Genomic DNA, 22,695 nt, shown 5'->3' on the forward strand with positions numbered 1-22,695 from the left:
TGGCTATCTGGTGGTGTGATGCCATGGAATGCACCTTCCCCTGCAGGTCGTTCCACTTCATCCTGATGTCCTCCCTTGTGTGTGGATGGCTGTCTACTGAGTTGACCCTGTCAACTATCTTTTGTCACAACTCCATTTCCCTGGCAATCAAAGTTTGTTGGACCAATGCTCCGAACAGTTGTGGCTCTACCCTGACAATTTCATCCATCATGACCCTAAACTCATTGTCAGTGAAACGTGGGTGTTTTTGTGGGGACATGGTAGTGGTTGTGTAGACAGTGTGTGGGGGTGCTGTGAGTGTAAGGGTGCAGTATTAGGTAATTAGTGAGGTGTGGGTGGTGCGTTGTGACGGTGAGACAGTGGTCACAAATTGTGTGTGCTAGTGATTTGTGTAGTGTGTTAGTTGTGCTGATGTGGGATGTGTGCTAAGTGAGATGTATATGTGTGCCTATTGTGTAAAGGTGCTATATCTATAGTTGTGCCGGAAGCTAAAAAAGGAATGGCTCCTCAAACGCACACCCGACAGCCTCACAGCCCACAAGGACGCCACCCGCAATCACTACCAACTCATCAGACAAGCCAAACGATCCCATTTCAAAGACCGCCTGGACAGCAACGCACACGACAGCAAAGAGCTCTTCAGCATTGTGAAAGAACTCTCCAACCCCAGCGCCAACGTCAACGACATCCCTCCATCCCAAGAACTCTGCAACGCACTGTCCACCTTTTCCCTCCGGAAGATCACCAACATCCATGACAGCTTCAATGCCACTCCCATGCCAGACCCCACCCCCGAACACCCTACCTGCACAAACCACCTGACGTCCTGGACCAGCGTCAACGACACAGAGACATGCAAGATCATGAACTCCATCCACTCAGGATCTCCGTCAGACCCCTGCCCCCACCACTTATACAACAAAGCCGGCTCCACCATCGCCCCCCAACTACGGAAGGTCATCAACATCTCCTTCGAAACAGCGACATTCCCGGAAAGATGGAAACACACCGAAATCCGCGCCCTCCTCAAGAAGCCCAAAGCAGACCCCAACGACCTCAAGAACTTCCAACCCATCTCCCTACTCCCTTTCCCAGCAAAGGTGATTGAAAAAATCATCAACACACAACTAACCAGCCACCTCAAAGACAACGACATCCTGGACCCCTCCCAGTCCGGCTTCAGACGAAACCACAGCACTGAGACCGCCCTTCTCGCCGCCACAGACGACATCAGACACCAAATGGACAACGGCGAAACATCAGCCCTCATCCTCCTGGACCTATCCGCCGCCTTCGACACAGTCTGCCACCGCACCCTGAAATCACGCCTCCAAGAAATCGGAATTCAAGAAAAAGCCCTCGACTGGATCCTCTCATTTCTCTCTGGTAGAACCCAGAGAGTCCACCTCCCCCTCTTCCGCTCCGAAGCCACCGACATCATCTGCGGCGTCCCCCAAGGCTCATCCCTCAGTCCTACGCTGTTCAACATCTACATGGCCCCCCTCGCACAAGTAGCCCGACAACACAACCTCAACATTCTCACCTACGCTGACGACACCCAGCTCATCCTCTCTCTCACCAAAGACCCGTGCACCGCCAAAACCAACCTCCACGAGGGAATTAAATCCATCGCCGAATAGATGAGAAGCAGCCGTCTGAAATTAAACTCGGACAAGACGGAGGTCCTTATCCTCGGACCCACCCCCTCCGCCTGGGACGACTCCTGGTGGCCTACCGCAGTAGGAACCCCACCGACACCGACTGACCGCGCTCGCAACCTGTGCTTCATCCTCGACTCCTCCCTCACCTTGTCTAAACAGATCAACGCAGTTTCCTCCTCCTGCTACAATACACACCGCATGATCCGTAGAATCTACAAGTGGATCCCGACAGAAACCAGAAGAACTGTGACACAGGCCCTCGTCAGCAACAGACTGGACTAAGGCAACGCACTCTACACAAGCATCCCAGCAAAAGACCTACTATGCCTCCAACGCATCCAAAACGCCTCTGCCCGGCTGATCCTCGATGTACCCCGCCACAGCCACATCTCCCACCACCTGAGAAACCTTCACTGGCTCCCCGTGGACAAGAGGATCACTTTCAAGCTTCTTACCCACGCCCACAAAGCGCTCCACGACACCAGACCAGCCTACCTGAACAACAGACTCAGCTTCGACACCCCCACCTGCCAGCTCCACTCCGCTAACCTCGCCGTCGTTCCCCGCATCCGAAGAAAGACCGCCGGCGGCAGATCCTTCTCCTACCTCGCTGCCAAAACTTGGAACACCCTCTCCACCAACCTATGACAGATCCAAGACCTACTCACCTTCAGAAGACTCTTCAAGACCTGGCTCTTCAATCAGTAACAGTAACCCACCCCAACCCCCCCCCCCCCCAGCACCTTGAAACCCTCACGGGTATGTAGAGCGCTTTATAAATCCAGTGATTGATTGATTGATTGATAATATTGCCTACTCTCTTGGTATCTGAATGGCTTTTTTGTTGCAAAGGAGTGTGGGTTGTGTAGGGGTGTGTTATATAGTGCAGAGAGTAGGTGTGTCTAGTGTGCTGATGTGTGTCAGGTGTGGGGTAGTCAAACTATCAATTGTGGTGTTGTGTTTTGACAGATGTGAGTTCTGACCGGGGTAGTTCCCATCACCAATGGTTTTCCACCATAGAAGGACCACTGTGATGATTTGTTGCTCGTAATCTGGTGGGTGGATTTTTGTTGGGCAGGCGCTGCTGGTGGTGGGACTGCCTCTTTCCCACCCTCCAATGTCCTGGCGGTGTCAGATTTTTGGCTGAATTTTGGTTGTCTTCACAGTGTGGCTCTTAATACAGCGGCCGGATTACTGTCAACATGGTGGTCTTTTGGCAGCCGCCACCACGGCGGTCTTCCTGAAATACTGCCACACTTGTATTGAGGCCCTAAAAGTCTAATGGTAAGCCTCAGGTATTTCCACATAATTAATGTAAAGTTTATTGTACTAATCATGATACAGAAACCTGCAACGTGGAAAATATCTAGACATTGACCATACAGTCCTGTAGTTTATCTAGAGCTTGGCAGGAGAACACGTTATACAGATTGTCTACGAGGCTTATGGGGCAATGATTGCCTGAGATGGCTCTATCACCTTTTAAAAAAAAACATGGGAAGGATTTCTGTACCATGTTAGAAGCTGTCATGCCAAGATCCGGTAAGACTATAGGATAATGTGAGGGAACCACACTGCAGGCTCAAAAGGTACAAATACCCAAGTATCTTATCAGGCCAGAAGTTTCCTAGGTTGTGCCATCTAAGGAAAAATAAGGAGGGTCAGAACCTGGTAACCTGCTATCAATCTGGGGAAATACCTTTAAAGTTTGTAGTGTCCTCTCAAGCTATTAATGCATCTGCTGCTGGGTTATTTAGTGTATGTAGCACTGCAAAATGTTTTGCCCATTCGTATGGTTGAATGAAGAACTCTAGGGGACTGAGGTTAATTAAGCTACCATGGGCTACTATTTACCAGAAGGCTCCAAGGTTATTGCAATTAGAAGTCTCAATGAGATCAAGTCAGTTGGTATCAATGCAGCTCTGCTTACAATGTGCTTGTACTTTGATCTGGCTGCTCTGATGACCTCTGAGCCACATGATTTGATGGCCTTAATTAATAAATATTTTGTGTTACGACCATCACTAGGAAACCATGCTGTAATCTTGGGTGACATAGGTTTGGGAGAATATGTGTCCTTAGTGCATAACTATTGAAAGGTCCTTAATAACATAGTATGAAGTTCTGTAATTGGGAGCTCACTTGTCAGGCAGTCAACGTAACACCTTAACGTGGAATTGAATAAGTTGTACATTTGCAGTGTTTTGTCTGTATTAGAAGTATAATTTAACCATATTTCAGATTTTCTGTTGTTCCCAAGGGACAGAGATATCCTGGGCAACTTGTAGGAGACAGTGGTACCAACAAACATATTGCTCCTCAGTGATAATTTGAATGCATTACAGTCCCTATCTACCCTTTGCATTACTCCTAAGCCTTTTCATGGTGTGCAACGTTTGAACCAATAGATGGCATCAGATGCATTAATGACAAGGGAGATGACGCAAGAGGTATACAAAGGCATGCAGTTGACCCATTTAAAACTTGTCCGCAGCCGCTAACCAATTAGATTCCATAACTGGCAGATTTTAATCAGATACACATTGAGCATGTATCATCTCTAGAGGCGGGTGTAATAGAAAAGTAGATTACTTCATTATGGGTTTAGAAATATGGCACACCATGAAAAGGCTTAGGAGTAATGGAAAGGGTAGATAGGGACTGTAATGCACTCAAATTATCACTGAGGAGCAATAACAAGCATATTGCTCCTCAGTGATAATTTGAGTGCATTACAGTCCCTATCTACCCTTTGCATTACTCCTATGCTGTTTCATGGTGTGCCATATTTATAAACCCATAATGAAGTAATCTACTTTGCTATTACACCCGCCTCTAGAGATGATACTTGCTCAATGTGTATCTGATTAAAATCTGCCAGTTATGGAATCTAATTGGTTAGCGGCTGCGGACATGTTTTCAATGGGTCAACTGCATGCCTTTGTATACCTCTTGCGTCATCTCCCTTGTCATTAATGCATCTGATGCCATCTATTGGTTCAAAAGTTGCATTGAAACCTCCTACAGTCAAAAGAGGAGACTTGCCTGATCTACACGGTAGGTGGTAATCAGGTAATGCAAACATTGGAGATTGTTTATCTTTTTGCATAAAGCAGTTGTAAATATTATACAAGTTCACCCCTAGCTGTCGCTGCCCTGAACTGTCAACCCAATGATATCAGAGCAATCGATTGGCATTTTTTTTACTGGTCAGATTTATAGAATTCCTGACCCAAACCAGAATACTACCGGAGGGGTGGCCAAGTTTTTGGGATTGCCTCAGTGCTGTAGTTTAAGTAACCAGATAAACAATGATTCTGTGAACTAGGTTTCCTGCCGTAATATTATATTGTATTTGTTGATTAACCCCTTCGCTGCCAGGCCTTTTCTCCCTTGGGTGACAGGCCTTTTTTTGGCTATTTGGGGCAATTCGAGCTTAGGCCCTCATAACTTTTTGTCCACATAAGCTACCCACGCCAAATTTGTGTCCTTTTTTTCCAGCATCCTGGGGATTCTAGAGGTAACCAGAGTTTGTGGGTTTCCCTGAAGGAGACAATGAAATTTGCCAAAATACAGCGAAAATTTCACTTTTAAAAAAAAAAGGGAAATAATGGTTTCAGAAGAAGGCTTGTGTTTTTTTCCCTGAAAATGGCATCAACCAAGGGATGTGGTGCTAAAATCACCATCTTCCCAGATGTCAGGAAGGAACAAGAAGACTTGAAGAAGAAAACCCAATTTTTCAACACAATTTTGGCATTTTACCGGGACATACCCCGTTTTTACGACTTTTTGTGCTTTCAGCCTCCATCCAGTCAGTGACAGAAATGGGTGTGAAACCAATGGTGGATCCCGGAAAGCTAAACATTTCTGAAAAGTAGACAAAATTCTGAATTCAGCAAGGGGTAATTTGTGTACATTCTACAAGGGTTTCCTACAGAAAATAACAGCTGAAATTAAAACATATTGAAATTGAGGTGAAAAAACAGCCATCCATGTTTTACTCTGTAACTTTTTCCTGCGATGTCAGATTTTTGAAAGCATTATGCCGTTACGTCTGCTGGACTCCTGTGGTTGCGAGGATATTTTGGGCTTGTAGCTTCATCAAGAACCCTAGGTACCCAGAGCCAATAAATGAGCTGCATCTTGCAATGGGTTTTCATTCTATACCTGGTATACAGCAATTCATTTGCTGAAATATAAAGAGTGAAAAATAGGTATCAAGAAAACTTTTGTGTCCCCAAAATGGGCACAAGATAAGGTGATGAGAAGCAGTGGTTATTTGCACATCTCTGAATCTCTGAATTATGGGGTGCCCATAATAGCATGCGAATTACAGGGCATTTCTCAAATAGACATCTTTTTTACACACTGTCTTACATTTGGAAGGAACAAATTTAGAGAAAGACAAGGGGCAATAACACTTGTTTTGCTATTCTGTGTTCCCCTAAGTCTCCTGATAAAAATGGTACCCCACTTGCATGGGTAGGCCTAGTACTCGCAACAGGAAACGCAACATGAACACATCACATTTTTACATTGAAATCTGACGTGTTTTTTGCAAAGTGCCTAGCTGTAGATTTTGGCCTCTAGCTCAGCCGGCACCTAGGGAAACCTACCAAACCTGTGCATTTTTTAAAACTAGACACCAGGGGAATCGAAGATGGGGTGACTTGTGGGGCTCTCACCAGGTTCTGTTTACCCAGAATCCTTTGCAAACCTCAAAATTTGGCCCAAAAAAATTTTTTCCTCACATTTCAGTGACAGACAGTTCTGGAATCTTAGAGAAAACACAAATTTTCTTCCACACAGTGTTCCCCCAAGTCTCCCGATAAAAATGGTACCTCACTTGTGTGGGTAGGCCTAGCGCCCGCAACAGTAAATGCCCCAAAACACAATGTGGACACATCACATTTTCCCAAAGAAAACAGAGCAGTTTTTTCCAAAGTGCCTAGCTGTGGGTTTTGGCCTCTAGCTCAGCTGACACCTAGGGAAACCTACCAAACCTCTGCATTTCTGAAAACTAGACACGTAGGGGAATCCAAGATGGGGTGACTTGTGGGGCTCTCACCAGGTTCTGTTACCCAGAATCCTTTGCAAACCTCAAAATTTGGCCATAAAAACACTTTTTCCTCACATTTCGGTGACAGAAAGTTCTGGAATCTGAGAGGAGCCGCAAATTTCCTTCCACCCACCGTTCTCCCAAGTCTCCTGATAAAAATGGTACCTCCCTTGTGTGGGTAGGCCTTGTGTCTGCGAAAGGAAATGCCCCAAAACACAATGTGGACACATCACATTTTCCCAAAGAAAACAGAGCTGTTTTTTGCAAAGTGCCCAGCTGTGGATTTTAGCCTGTAATTCAGCCGGCACCTAGGGAAACCTACCAAACCTGTGCATTTTTGAAAACTAGACAGCTAGGGGAATCCAAGATGGGGTGACTTGTGGGGCTCTCACCAGGTTCTGTTACCCAGAATCCTGTGCAAACCTCAAAATTTGGCCCACAAAACACTTTTTCCTCACATTTCGGTGACAGAAAGTTGTGGAATCTGAGTGGAGCCACAAATTTCCTTCCACCCACCATTCCCCCAAGACTCCTGATAAAATTGGTACATCACTTATGTGGGTAGGCCTAGTGCCTGTGAAAGGAAATGCCCCAAAACCCTATGTGGACACATCAAATTGATCAAATACAAAACTAACTGTTTTTTTTTTTTTGGGGGGGGGGGGCACCTGCGTTTTTGGTCCTGGGCTCAGTAGCCATAATGCGAAACCTAGCAAACCCAAACATTTCTGAAAACTAGACACCTGAGGGAATCCAAGATAGGGTGACTTGTGGGGCTCTCACCAGGTTCTATTACCCAGAATCCTTTGCAAACCTCAAGATTTGGCTAAAAAACACTTTTTCCTCACATTTTGGTGACATAAAGTTCTGGAACCTGAGGGGAGCCACACATTTCCTTCCATCCAGCGTTCCCACAAGTCTCCCGATAAAAATGATACCTCACTTGTGTGGGGGCCTAGGTGCCTGCAACAGAAAAAGGCCAAAAACCTGTAGAGATTGAGGGGATAGCACAGCGAGTTGATATGTACATATTTTTCTTTTATACATCTTTAGGCTGACTCTGCTTTGGGGACCCACGCAAGTGAGGTATCATTTTAGTTCGGAGACTGAGGGGAATGCTGGGGAGTAGGAAATGTATGCCGAAGCGGTGATCCTACAAAGAAAAGTGAGAAAAATATGCTTTTTTAAGCAAATTTTGAGGTTTGCAGAGGAGTCTGGATAAGAAAATGTTGGGGATCCACACAAGCCACACCTCCCTGGACTCCTTGGGGTGTCTAGTTTAAAAAAATGTCTTGGTTTGGTAGGCTTCCCTAGATGAAGGCTGCACCTGGGACCAAAAACATAGGTACCCCCTCCCCCCAAACACAGGTAGTTTTGTAATATATCATTTTGACGTGCCCACGTACTTCTGTGATGCTCCAAACACAAAAATTGTGAAAAGAAATGCACTTAGGTTATGTTAAAAAGATCCCTCACCCACCAACCAAGTTGGTGGCATGCTTCATCATCGGGATCCCACCTGAGACACCTAGCATGTCACAGGTGTGCTGCAACGCCTGATTACAGCGGAGCAGGTTTTGTCATTTTTACCACACATACTGGTTGGATTTAGCATGAGGGTGAGTGGTGGTTCAGTAGATCAAATTTTATTAACCAGACATTTCAGAAAAATGAAATGCACTGTTAATAAATGAAAGGCCAAAAATCTGAACCAATGACTCACAGCTCGTGGGCTGTAAAGCTGTGTCAAGGCACCAAACGCTTTACAGTCCATTCACACACCTTTCATACGTGACATGCATAAGACCATTTACGCTGCCAGCCACAGGCCCAGCACATTACAACACTTGCATCGCCACTCAAAGGCCCATCACTTACATACGCCCACATGCCTGATACAGCAATCACACTAGCTGATGGGAGTGTGTGGACTGACGTTTGCCTGGCACCGCCAGTCAAGCACCAGCCCACGTACACCACCAGATAAGCGCCACCCCATGCACACAGCCAGCCAAGCGCCACCCCACGCATACTGCCAGCCAAGCGCCACCCCACGCACACTGCCAGCCAAGCGCCACACCACGCACACCACCAGCCAAACGCCACCCCATGCACTCCACCATCCAAGCGCCACCCCACGCACACCGCCAGCCAAGCGCCACTCTACACACACCGTCATCACTTTTTTTGTTTATAAACAACAAAGAAACCATTAACTAATGATAAAATAAATACAAAACTACAAACATTAAACTCTAACTGAAAACATGAGAGAAATGTGAAACTGGACATCTGAAAATATAAAACAGGCAGTTTACGCTCACGGTATTCCCCCAAAAAATTCTGGGTGTGGTAACTCCTGAAACAGAAGGCCACACACAGCCCAGGCTTTCAAGGGCAATCGGGGCAGTACATCCGGCTCTCCATCCGGATACCTTTTCAGGCACATACTCTGTCTACATTTCTTAATAGGCAAGTCTTTTTTGGGAGTTGGAGGAATTTGATCTGGAAAGTGGCGATCTTTCAATCTAGCCAAATCCTCCACCACTGCTCCTCTAGGAACTCTTGCCTGTTCCACCACAATAAGGCTCTCTATCCCTGAAATTTAACAAATTTCATCCTTGACTCAGGTGAACAGTCTTTGAACACAATAAAAGCATTAAAAGTTGCCAAATGAAATAAATGTATGGCCAACTTTTTGTACCACATGTAAGACTTACGAAGAGCAGTGTAAGGTTCCAACCTCTGATCAACACCACCCATGTGCTTATTGTAGTCCAAAATGCATGCAGGTTTGCACACTTTGTCAACCTGACCCCAAACAGTCACAGGGGAAGTACTCTCATCATGGATGGTAGATAGCAAGATCACATCCCTCCTGTCTGAAAATTTCAGAGCTGGCAGCTCATTATTCCGCAAGGCACTGCACTGTCCCCTCTCACGTTTTTTACAGACAAGCCCCCTTTGATAGCCTTTATGGTTAGAACGGATTGTGCCACAAGCAACGGTATCCACTCTTAACAACTCCTTGAACAACTGCACTCCAGTGTTGAAATTATTTACGTACAAATGGGGACCTTTAGAAAACAGTTGTCTACCAAGTTCCCACACAATTTTTTTGATATCTCCAAAAGTGGGCGGACAACCAGGGGGGTCAATACTGTAATCCCTACCAGAGTAGACCCGGAAATTATACACATATCCTGTACTACTTTCTGACAGCATATACAATTTAATTCCATACAGTGCCCTCTTGCTAGCAATGTACTGCTTAAAACCCAAACGCCTCCTGAACAGGACCTTAGACTTGTCCACACTGATCTCTTTGCCTGGAACATACACCTCTGAAAACCGATCTACAAAATGATCAAGGACAGGCATAATCTTAAAAAGACAATCACAATCAGGGTGATCTCGTGGCAAGGCGAAAGCATTGTCTACAAAATGCAGCATCCGAAGAAGAAGCAAATAGCGATTACGAGTCATAGTTGCAGGAAATATAGCCATTGTCATCAAGGGACTAGTAGACCAATAAGAAGCCAGTGACAGCTTCCTTATCAACCCCATCAAAAAAGAAAAACTTAAAAACTTTTTTATCTCTTCCAGATTTGTGGGAACCCTCTGGGTAGCTCTAGACTGAGGCCTAAGTCTGGCAGCATTGCCCCTCAAATATTGCTCCTCATACAAATTAGTCTGCTCAACAATCTCTTCCAAAAATACATCGTCCATAAACAAGTGAAAGAAATTGATAGGTAAAACTTTTTCCATATTGACTCTACACCCTGGGAGACCAGTAAATGCAGGTAACTGTGGCTGCTCCATGTTTGGGGCAATCCAGGTGTCAGGTCTTCTAATGGAAAATCCTTCAGCCCCAGGCTGCTGCACTCTTGGCACATCAATGTCCTCCACTAAAACAGCCCCTTAATCTGCACTGAGAGTGGCTTCCTCATCAGAAGAATCCTCTAGGACAGAAAACTCACTGCCAGAATCTCTCAGTTCCTCCTCTATCTCAGATGCAGAGTGATTCTCATAATCATGGTCAGAAGATGACTCAAAAAGCATGGCAACAATCTGCTGAGCGGTCACTCTGCGGCTAGCCATGTTCCTTTCCAACAACAAATGGATTGCCAACAACAACCAGCACTGTCTAAAATAAGCAATAAACAAAGTCTAGCCTTATCACAAAGAGTTATGTACTAAAAAACTATACTACTCACTTGCCTGAAAAAGCTAGACTCACCAGCAACTACTCTTCACAGACATAGCAATCACCAATGATATCCCACTAAAAAGAAAAAAGAAAAAAGAAAATTAGACATAAGGATACACTAATATCATTGTGCACAAATCTAAGGACAATTTCACACACAATCCTGCATTTAGTACACCACCTACAAACATGCCATTTATGCATGTCAACAATACTCCTTTGGAGTAAATTGCTTTTACTTACCTAAAACATGCAACTATGCAAACTGCAGGACAACTACTGCCAAAACCGCAAGGATCCACAGGAAAGGAAGCAAAAGCTTTGAACTAGAACAAAAAGATGAAAATAAACTGTTATAATCACAAATACAAATACTTCGCCATTTGAAAAACACCAAGAACTTACAAATTTTCCCTGGTGCCTAAGTGGCTTCTGTCCCCCTTGGGGGGGCGATCCTTGCCAAGGAGGCCGCCCGCACCACACAAAACACACACACACACACACAAGATCCCTGGTGCCTAAGTGGAGTCTGCCCCCTTAGGCGCAGATGGGCCTAAAAAAATAGGCCGATCTGCCCTCAAGGGGGGCAGAAATGGCCATTGGTAATGTACCCCCTTTGGGGGGCGACCCTTGCCAAAGGGGCCACCCCCGCACAAAACACACACACAATATCCTTGGTGCCTAAGTGGATTCTGCCCCCCTTGGGGCAGATGGGCCTAAAAAATAGGCAGATCTGCCCCCAAGGGGGGCAAAAATCGCCATTGGTAATTCCCCTTCCATCCCCGACGGGGGATGTGGGAGGGAGGCCCACAGGGGAAGCACTAGCCCTCCCCCTGTGGGCTGGGTGCAGGACAATCTGGTCTTGTCCCAGGCACATGGCAACCATGTGCCAGGACGAGACCAGCTCATCCCACGCACCCACGGGGTAAAAGTTTCCCATTCTGGGTCAATTATCTTGTCATGTAGGCCTGCTAAGATCCAGGACAGCAGATGTGGAGAGGGGAAGTTCTCAATCCCCTCAGGTATTAAATTCTGAGAGGTGCAGCAGGAGCTGCCTAGCAAATTTGCCCCTGGTGGAGAGATGACCATAGTTCAAGAGGCTATTCTATCATCCCTTAATGTTTGCTTATCAGTCAATAGCGGAAACTCCCCTCTCACAGGCTGGGCATTACAGAGTCAATCAACATCTGCTAGGGTTCGAAATAAGGGGTTTATTGTGGTGAGTGGCCTACAGGAACCCAGATTTCTGATGGTACCAGGGCCTGTAGAAGTTGTCAAAGAAACATCTGAAACAATGTGGCTAGAAGCTTTATCACCTGGCAATCTTATGTTACTATTAAATAGTATGCTTGAGCCCAGAGGAGGAATAGTCCAGGTGTCCAAGGCCAACAATCCATCTACTAAATTTGAGCCTTTGAAATAGCATCATGTTGACACAGGAGTTATGCTTGAGTTATATCTGAATTTTATTGGACTATATTAATGAACAGCAATGGTGATTGAAACAAATCCAATGCATTGTCTTATTTATCAATGTACACATATTTTCCCATGGACCAGCCCTCAACTTAGATACTTTTCCCATAAAGATTATAAACTCCATTTAGGGTCCTATCTGAGAGGCATTGCCCAAAGATGTTTTCCCTAATAATTGTGCCTATGCCCTGGGCATGGAGGTAATCTCTCCTGTTCATCCTACTACTGGTGTGTGAATTAGTGGCAGTGCATTTAAATACTACAGACAGGCGGTATTTAAGTTGCCTTCTTGTTTGTTTGAGTACATTAACTTCCCCCTACTGGAAGTACCCTGTTCGACAATACCACTTTGAACAGATAGTTCCCTTTGGGCCAGCTGTACATATGCAGCTGGGTGGCTGTTGGTTAAAGTCACGGGCTTGCTTGGTGCTAGAGTGTGAATATAGCTCATGAGCTCTGTAATCAATTGGCTTGGAAGTGGCTCCACTGGATGGTCCAAATGTCCTCCTTCCATGTCAATAGAAGATGTCTCAGCTAGATTCTTGTTTGCCTCCCAAAGGTCGTTTAACCTTGTGTTGTGCAATGATACTGTTCTTTTAATTTTGGTACGTTCACTTCTTTGGGAGTCTAGGATAGCCCTAATGTTGTATTTCTCCTCAATAGTGATCTCACAGCCGAGGTCATTGATCGTCTGTGGTTTGGTAGAAGGGCTCATAAGCAAAGAACAGTGATTGGAACAGGTTCAAGTAACCACATTTGTGTCTGGTGTGCTCTTTTGAAGCAAGTGGGTTTCTCTACAAGAATGCACTTTAGTTATAAATGAACTGATCAACTTGGTGCACAGCACATTAGTCATATTTGGGTCACCTGGGGTTCCAGTCCCAAGAGAGGAGGCGGTCACAATGACTGCTTTGTCCAAAGTTGTGTTGTTTTTTAGTGTATCACATTTGGTGTTAGCCACACCCTTATCAAACTGTGTTAATTTACTTTTAGGGGCCTGGCCTTCTGGTTGTTTCCTCTTTTTGTTGAGGATGTCCTCAACATCTACAACCACATTTTCTATATGCTAGAGTTTGTAGTTCTCACCCATGTGTCTTTTAGCTTTTGGCTTTTTTCCAGCACCAAAAGGAAGTTCAGTCACCTTCCTTCTCCCCATCATTAATTATTGTTCCCCAAATCAATTACATAATAGATGTTAAATGTTGCTGGCATTCCACTAGATCAATTGATGACAATAATACAGGGCCAAGGGAACTATAACCAGAATTGTGCACAACTGACGCCCAATAGAAGTTTTAAAAATGTAAAATTAGGCCCTTCCCATTAGACTTAAAATAAAGTCTTAGCAGACACATGTGGAGTTGCAGTGGAGCAGCCCAAAGTGCGGGAGATTGCCTGGAACCCATTCTGTGAGGTGCTACTAACAATATTTTGTTAATATATTGTAATTTTGTTGTTATTCTTTCCCTATAGCTCTCATTATACTTGCGCCAGGCAATCCCATTTCCCCATCAGCCTTTGGTAACAAAAGGAGATGCTGACAGGAGTTCCACAATTTTGTTTGTACACATAGGAATCTAAAAGGAAAAACATTATTCTTCAAATAGATTCAATCATTGTCAACAGCATTTTGATATAATCAATCAAATTCTCAAATGTTGCACTATTAGGCAATATTTACAAGCCTTCTACATCGCAGGCTTTACTGATGTTTACTGTAATAAAATACTAAAGGCCTCATTACAGGCGTGGTGGTCCGAGGATTGCCACACTCACGTTGATGGTCGAACTGCTGCGCACCCGTTATAAACCAGGTGGGGGCGGATCCACCAGGAAACTATCGTCCCCGCTGGGAAAATGGTTCCTGATGGCATGATGGTGATCAGAGTTGTACTCAGCCAGGGCAGAGCTGAACTCAGTGCCACTCCCCTCAAGACTAGCCTTTCCATGGTAGTGTGACCGACATGGAAAGGCTGGCAGTGAGGGTGTGCTGGGGGCCACAGGGGAATCCTGAAATGGCCATGCCCATGGCATGGGCAGTGCAGGGCCCCCCTGCCCAGCATAATCAGAATGTGCGCTGTCTGCTTTGCAGACAGTGCGCATTCTGTGGGTGCTGGTTGGCCCCTTCTGTGTTATCTGCCTGTCTGACCGGCGGGAATGCTCTATTACAATGTTCCCACCAGTCAGACTGGCAGAAACATTGTAATAGGGCAGGGAGGATGCCACCATTATGGTGGTGGCATCCTCTCTGTGGCTTTGGCAGTCCCATGGTGGGACCGCTAAAGTCGAAATGTGGCCCTAAATGTCACCAATTGGTATATCTTTATACCACTGTGTTGGTCTGAATTCACAATAAGTCACCTGTATCTCTTACATAGGAACTTAGATTTGTTTACAATAGGTGCTAGGCAATATCATTGAATCATAAAGAGAGTAACACCTCTAACCAAGGGGACAGTGTTAAAAACCCACCAAAAAGCAGTAAACCTCTGAAGGCTTTTAATAAATGAATGAACAAATGTAAAGCAACGATTACTAAAAGAAACAAAATTGTGTAATCCAATGCAAATAAAATTACGTTTCTTACATGTATTCCATATTTAAACTTGTTAAAAAATAATACAATAAATATGTGGAATATATGAAAAATCAATTCACATTATAGAAAACATTGCATGAGGAACTAGAGTAGGCACTTACATTGGCCTTTAATAGGCTCCACACTGTCAATGTATTCACTATGCATTAATGAACCAATATTTCATTTTCATTTTCACAGTACAAGGTAGACAATGGATCAAATGGTTCACACTTTTGGTGGATTTTATTATTTCCATCTTCATTAGAAAAGGTCTCTACAATCTTCCAAGAAAGCTAGTTTGGTGCACACCAATTTGCAGTTACATCATTACAAAGAGACAAATAATCTAAAACAGCAAAAAAGATGACAACTGTGTAGTCCATACCTACATATGTTGCACGAAACATACATTTTAAAAACAATTCAGTCACTTTTTAGCAGCACAACATATACAATTCACTACAAGATTTGATTTTTCACAGAATACCAACGTTTCAAAATGCCATCAGTAACCTCCTTTCCCAATCCCTTTGAATACTTTAAAATTACAGTATAAAATTGAATGGCTATATTTCATTGTTTATGTTGTAATCAATTAGTTTTCTGATGGAAACAGTATAATAATTGGGCATTTACCTAGAGCTCTGAATGTGAGACCTTGATTAATTTTCACTCAAGGAACAAAGCTCTTCGAGCCTTGGTATGCTGCCCTGAATAGTATCCTGTACAATTACATAAATTGTAGTAACAATAAGAATCAGAACAATAAGAATCAGTTCTATGTCATCCCAGTAGCTATATCTACGATGTGAATAATTCCTCTTGAAGTATCTAGCCTTTTTATGATTAAGATTAAGTAGGCTGAGAACCACTGATTTATTAGTCATAAATACACCTTGGATATATGGGATTCCAGTGAGTCTAATTTGCTTTGGTATGCTGCCTTTGCATTTCCACTTAAAAGTACTTGAGTTCAAGTTAAACATTTATTTCATGCTTTGAAACTCCTAAGAGGTCCACAAGAATAAAACTATACAAATACAAATGGTTAAAATATAATACAATGGGATAAAACACTACTATCTACACACCCTAAATCAATGAAAAGGCAGTTCATGAGATCATATTAAAAAGATCAATATACATTTAGAAACGCTTTGAAAAAGTTAAAAACTTGGAAGCAGTACATTTAATTAGAAGGATTATAGAACAATTGGAAGGCCTCTACTCTTGATCGTACACAGAAGTACAAAAAGAAAGGTCTCAACAACTTTTGTTGCAGTAGCAGCAAGGCAGGACACACAAATAAGGCATGTTTTAAATCCTAGATTCACAAACATTTGAAGTACCATATCATTTAGAAGTTAAAAACCCTAAACAGAAGCATGTCCCATCTTAATAAAGTGCAACGAGGCCTAACCCCATGTGGCAAATTACACATTTGACCAAAAACATCATATCTCTTTTATTTACCGCAAGATTGTGTATCCAAACGGAAACATGCATTTGCGGAAACTTGCTTTAAGCAAACTTTAAGCTGGGGTGTTAACAAAGAACATATCATGCTTTGGTCTAACTAATAATGATCTAAGGCATATTTAAGAAACAAGGACTTCTCTCTCTTCAAATCAAAAATGTCTTTATATAAAAGGTGCCTTAATGAACAATCTTCACTTCATATCAGACAGAAAGCCCATCATATGACTCCAACCAAGCCTTGTACATAAGAGCATTTGATCCCACGCCCCAACCTTAGAGCAGCTAGAGATGCTAAGGTGTTACAGGTGGTCAGATCTCTTAAAATTTGACCTTCATTTTTTTCCCCCCAAAAAACAATCTGCTGCATCTATTCACTCCCCCACAAATAGGATGGTAGGAGGAATTTTGGCCTGCTAAACAGCAAGAAGATGGGAGAAGTGCCTTTTACCTATTGTGTTAGAAAATACGCCTAGCCCATTAGCTTGAGACAAAGAATTAGCCACATTATTTAATATATGATCAGCAGCAATGAGAGAGTTAGACATAGTTTTCAGTAACAAATGATGATTTAACCCACTCTAATTTCAGAGTGCTTAAATACCATGAAAAATTAATATTTGTACATGTCTTACCCCCCCCCCCCCCGGAAACACAGTATTTGGCTTTTTGAAGAGTTGATCTTCAAATAGTGATGGTCTGCATAGCACTGGAGAGCCGCCGGTCAGCTATTTAAGCGTTTTGGAGTCAGATTGAAGATTATAATGCTATCCGCATACAATAGATAACTCAAAGAGCGACCTCCGATAGCTGAAGCAAAACCTGAGCTGTCGATAACAAAGGGGATAATAAGCAGTCCTGTTTCAAATCGTTTTTTGTGGGAAACTCTCTTGATAGACCCCAATCACCACCCATTATGACTTAACACCATGTTGAAGAGTACAGAGCTATAATAAAATGCAGTAAAGTGGTTGTTATGCCAAGCTTAGATATCTTCTTCCACAAAGTTGGACAATCAACCTTATCAAAGGCCGTGGACAAGTCTATAAAACCAGCATACCCCACAGAGCCCATAATCGTTGCATATTTTTCATTTATGAGCTGCAATGTGGCAATATTATATAATGTACAGTGGCCTTTCCTAAAACCAGTTTGTTCCAATAGGAAAATCATGTTATTCTCAACACAGGTATTAAGGTGATCTAACAGACTTTTAGTAAAAATCTTACCAACTACGTCCAACAGGGCCATTTGGCAGTATTTAGCTGGAGAACTTGTATCTCCTTGTTTATATAATGGGGTAACAACACTTCCAACCCATGAAGAAGGAACAGTACCTTTGCAATAACAGTATTCAAACACAGGCTAGAGTATCCTTTTCCAGAGAGAGGCCTCCTGCTTAATTACTGAAACAGGGACCTTTTCAGGGCCCATTGCACCTGAGGATCAAAATGATCTGATTGATAACTCAATCTCACCCACCAACGGAAGGCCATAACTATAAAATTCTCTTTTACAATCAGTCAACATATTTTCAGGAGAAACAATTGTTTCTATATTTTCTGAATGCAATGAAAGAATGAAGCCTCTCCAAAAATCCTCAGAGATAGGAGATGATATGACCTCACTTTGGTGGCACAAACGCTCAGTATTTCTAGTATTTTTCTTACAGGCCGCTTCTCTCAAATCAATCCACCTCTGGTCAAGACTCTGCTTTTTAAGGACCACCTTCAACCATATCCTTCCTAGCTTTAATAAAGAGATAAGCTAACCTCTTGCCTCTCAAAATGAGATTAATTGCAGTGAAATTAATCAATTAATTGTTTTATGTCCAAGGATAGCAGTGAAGAACATGCTGCTTTATGAGAATGCTTAACATATGTCAGACAATTGTCCTTTACAACCAGATTGATAAAATCAGTAGAGTAATTAAGAATATCTATATTCAAGAAGTCTAAATCCATGATCACTCCTTCAAGTAACCTTTTTAAGTTAGAAATTTTAGCAAGGGGCTAGTGCGTTCTACCTGATTTCTTATTACATTTTGTGTGGTATCCTTCAAATCTCCATGATCCCACAGAAGACAGGCTTAAATTAAAAGAAAAAACAGTCTATGGTCACTTACAAGGCATCTAGAACCCTTAAATCAGTAACATATTGAGCTGTGTAAGAAGTGATTAAATATTCAATAATGACAGATCCATGTGAAGATTTATGTGTGAACTGGGCCAGGTAGTCCAGGTTAAACCTACCATTGAAAATCACAATTTTTTCTCAGATGGTCTAAAAGTGAGTCCTCTTTTATTCTTTTCAAATTTGAAGGAAACAATAATGGTAGGATGTTAAATGCACTATCCTTCTTATTATTTGGGAAATAAATTATTTGAATGATTAGACACTTTGCACTTAAAGGGCCCCATCATGAGCGTGGTACTCGGAGGACCACTACACTTGCATTGACTGTCTGACCACTGCACTCTAGGTGGACCGACTGCCCAATTATAACCCTGATGGGCCGACCCGCAAAGGAACTACCATCCCTGCTGGGAACATAGTTCCCGATGTCATGACAGTGGTCAGAGTTGTACTTAGCCAGGGTGGTGCTGAACTCAGCACCCCTGACTGATTGCAACTCCCCTCACTGCCAGCCTTTCCATGGCTGTCTGACCGACATAGAAAGGCTGGTGATGAGTTTGTGCTGGGGGCCGAATGGGGGCCCCTGCCCAGCATCATCGGAATTTGCACTGTCTGCTTTGCAGACAGTGCACTTTCTGAGGTGCTGGTCAGCCTCCTTTGTGCTGCGAGATAGCACTCAACTCCTTCCCCGTTCAAAGGTTTGACGCCATTGAGGGGCTCTCTTGCATATCTGGCTCTCGGAGGCTCAGGCGGATAAGCTAACACCCAAGCCTCAATTGTAGTAATTTGAAGTTCCTCCTTAGGGAGCATCCTCTCTTCTTTTGACCCCAATAATACTTTCAATATTACCAATAAAGTGTCTAGTAGATGTTCCAAATTCTTTGCTAAAATTTATGGCACAATTCTCTCCATACACTTGAAAGATTGAGAAATTAGCAAATATTGGCCTGAAAAGTCACATGACAAATTCACAGGCATTTCATTTTCTGGTATTGCGGAAACCATAGTACTGAAGATGACTGCTCTCATGGTGTATTGCTCAAGAGCCTTGAAACGGATGCCTGCGTGGGGCAGACTGGAAGGTGAATCACAAGACATAGAAATGGGATTCTTCAAATTGATGTCTGGTAATGGTAATGTAAAGTCCTCAATAAGCAGGCTACTTAGCTCCTTAGGAGTAGGGCTTGCAGAATTTATCAATTCTATAGCAGGCATATAAAGGTCAGGGGTTAAGGCAGGATTCATGGTAACCCTACAACTTCTGATGTGGTGGGATCCTCCATATTAGCCTCCATATTTACTGACAAAACATCATGCTTAGAAAGAAGAAAATTGTTTTCAAACGTTCCACCAAACTCAAACTGGAAGCCTTATTTCTAAGTGTATTAGATCTAGTTTTTTTATAGGCTCTCGTAATGATCAGTCTGCCAGAGTAAAGCCTGTGGCAGACACACTTATATCACATGAAAAAGCAAAATTATGATACAAAGCTGATTTACAAGGTAAAAAGATAAAAAGTCAAAGGTTATGGGTGAGAAACACACACTAGGTCCTTTTTAAAACGAGCCAATTTTCCTGTATCCTTAAACCATCTAACATGGATCGCCTAATAGAGAAGTCACCACAAGGAGGTCCTGGTGATAGAAATAAGAGTAATAAAACTGCAGCAGCATTTGCTTGATTAAATAAATTAAGTTGATACCCCCAAAAATGTTTGATAAGACCAACAGTAACCAACAGCATCCAACAGCCAGAGGGCTTCTGGTTGTTCTGAGAGGTCTCTGGTTTCTTGTCACAAAAAGACAGTCAGTGCCTGGAAATATTGAAGGTCGATTGCTAGATAAAGCAGCAACAGCTCGAGGAGCAACAACAGCTGAGTGGGAGCACACCAGTCTGCCCCAAAAGCTGTACCCAATCCTAACTGGCCCGCTTCTGCAGGTGGCCAGGATCACACTCAGCGGAGGCTGTCTATAGCCTCCATGCTCAGCCTGAAATAGACTGGGGTCTTGGGTGAGGAGATATAGTCCAGGGTGCAGGAGCATCGGGAAACTGTAAAATTTAATATTTTAATGTTTTAATGTTTTTACAGATAGAGAGATATAGTGCAAGAGAAAGGGCGTAGAACAGGGGCCTGGGGCATTCTATCCACCCTTATTGCCCCTCAAAGCCCCTAGAAGCCCCTAGTTTGGCACCACAAGCTGGTCCAACTGCTCTGCTACTCTACTGCACCTGCTTTCCAACTCCTCAGCTCCTCTGATGATTTGTTACTACACAGTGAGACCTTAGTGCATCTTACCGCGACGTTTATCCAGCGTGCGTCCAGTGATTACCTTGTTTAATTCACCTCATCGTCTGTTACTGTGTTTGTTGCTTTATTGATTGATGTGTCTCAGTCCTTCTGATGGTGGAACCTCACTGTTGTAACCTTGTCAAGACTGTACGCCTGTGGTGGCTGCTACAGGAGCAGCGGCAGCAGCTGCCTACCTGCTGTGTTTTGCAATCCTTGCTTATTCCTTGCTGCTCGCTCAACACACGTCCTCCTGTGTATTACTTGTGATAGGCGAGTACTCATTTAGTGCATGATTCTGACAAGTTTTATTGTGCCGCTCGTGCAAAAAGACTATATCCCAGTATGTTGGTGATGAAAGACCTAGTCACATCAAGAGCGCAGGGCATTTCAGGCTTTGACTTTTTTATCCTCTTTGGGATGTGTGAACATTGCTCACACTGGCAATTCTCATTCTAAATAATCAGTGTTCTAACCCTTGAAGTAATTGTCACTTTCACAACATTATCATCTTGTTATGCATCAGTAATGAGCTGTCCTTGAATGGATCCTGCTGCTCCCTGGCGTTGTCCAATCTGTTGTGTTGATACATTGGTCAAAGCAGAAGCTTCCCTTTCTCACTCTCAGTGTCCTCAAAGGGTAAGTACCTTTTTTCCTACTTGTTTTTGGATAGTGTGGTGGGTTAACCAATCAGATGCCCCCTTTTTAGTTTTTGATCCAGGATTAACAAAGCCTCTACAGCTCTTCCAAAACAAACAATGTTGTAGGGCTGCAACTCATTTTCTGGGGTTCCAGCTCTTGTAAGTTTGAAGAGGTGGGTCTTCCTTTTGGATTTTCCAGAAATATGCACCAGGAACCCTGTATAGTTTTTTTTATTGAGTTTGGGTAGAAAGCTAATTGTTTTACATTGTTTGACTGTAGAGGGTTTACCCAATTACAATTTAAAACTCAGTTGGAGTTGCAGTACGGCATCCAATGCCCATCCCTAGGTGATGAACAGGACCAGTGGATCCTTATAGAACATTGAAGAAACTCACTTGTTTTTTGAGAATGTATATTTCCATATTGAAACAATTCTTGCCACTTTTCCACATTCTATTACACTCTTTGCCACTGGAGAGATGTGTAAAAAAGAACTATGTCTTATTCCTTGCTATGGTGTCCTTTTTGGGGCTTACATTTTTTTGTTCTTTTACAATTGTTTCTGAACAAAAACTCCAGCGGAACAAGCTCAGGATACAATTTTGGAGATGTTCTAACCAAGGGTCATTACCACCAACTGAATTCAGTTTCACTTTTCCACCTGGTGGCAGAAATCTCTCATCCAAGTACATGACATGAACATTGTTTGATAGAACCTAAGCAGATGTAGCCAAGGCAAGAACAGCTTCAGCACATCTTCAGTGCACAAACATCTCAATGTGTGGTATAAAAGCCAGTTAAATTCTGAGAATGTACCAGAAGCTCAGGTGAGGCATTTTAATCTGCCTCAGCACTGTAAGACACCATCCCTCCTGGTGATAGCATGTGAAAAGATGTCCTACAGGAGCAACAAAATAAGATGGATTGCTGTTTTGACACTGTGAGCCTGCACTGCTTGGTTTGCAGCACAATTATCTCTTATGGTGAGCAAAGTGGGAGACTATGAAAAAATCAAGTGCTTCTCCACTATAAGGCCTGCAAATAATATTTTCGTACCCATTTTAAATCCCAGAGTAGGATTTACAATTTTGTTTTTCTAAAAAAAAAAACACAAAAAACTAAAAATCTAAAAAGAATGGTTAAAAAAATATAAAATATTGATTGTCT

The sequence above is a fragment of the Pleurodeles waltl genome, chromosome 10 (genome assembly GCF_031143425.1).
Source record: "Pleurodeles waltl isolate 20211129_DDA chromosome 10, aPleWal1.hap1.20221129, whole genome shotgun sequence".
Classification (NCBI taxonomy): Eukaryota; Metazoa; Chordata; class Amphibia; order Caudata; family Salamandridae; genus Pleurodeles; species Pleurodeles waltl.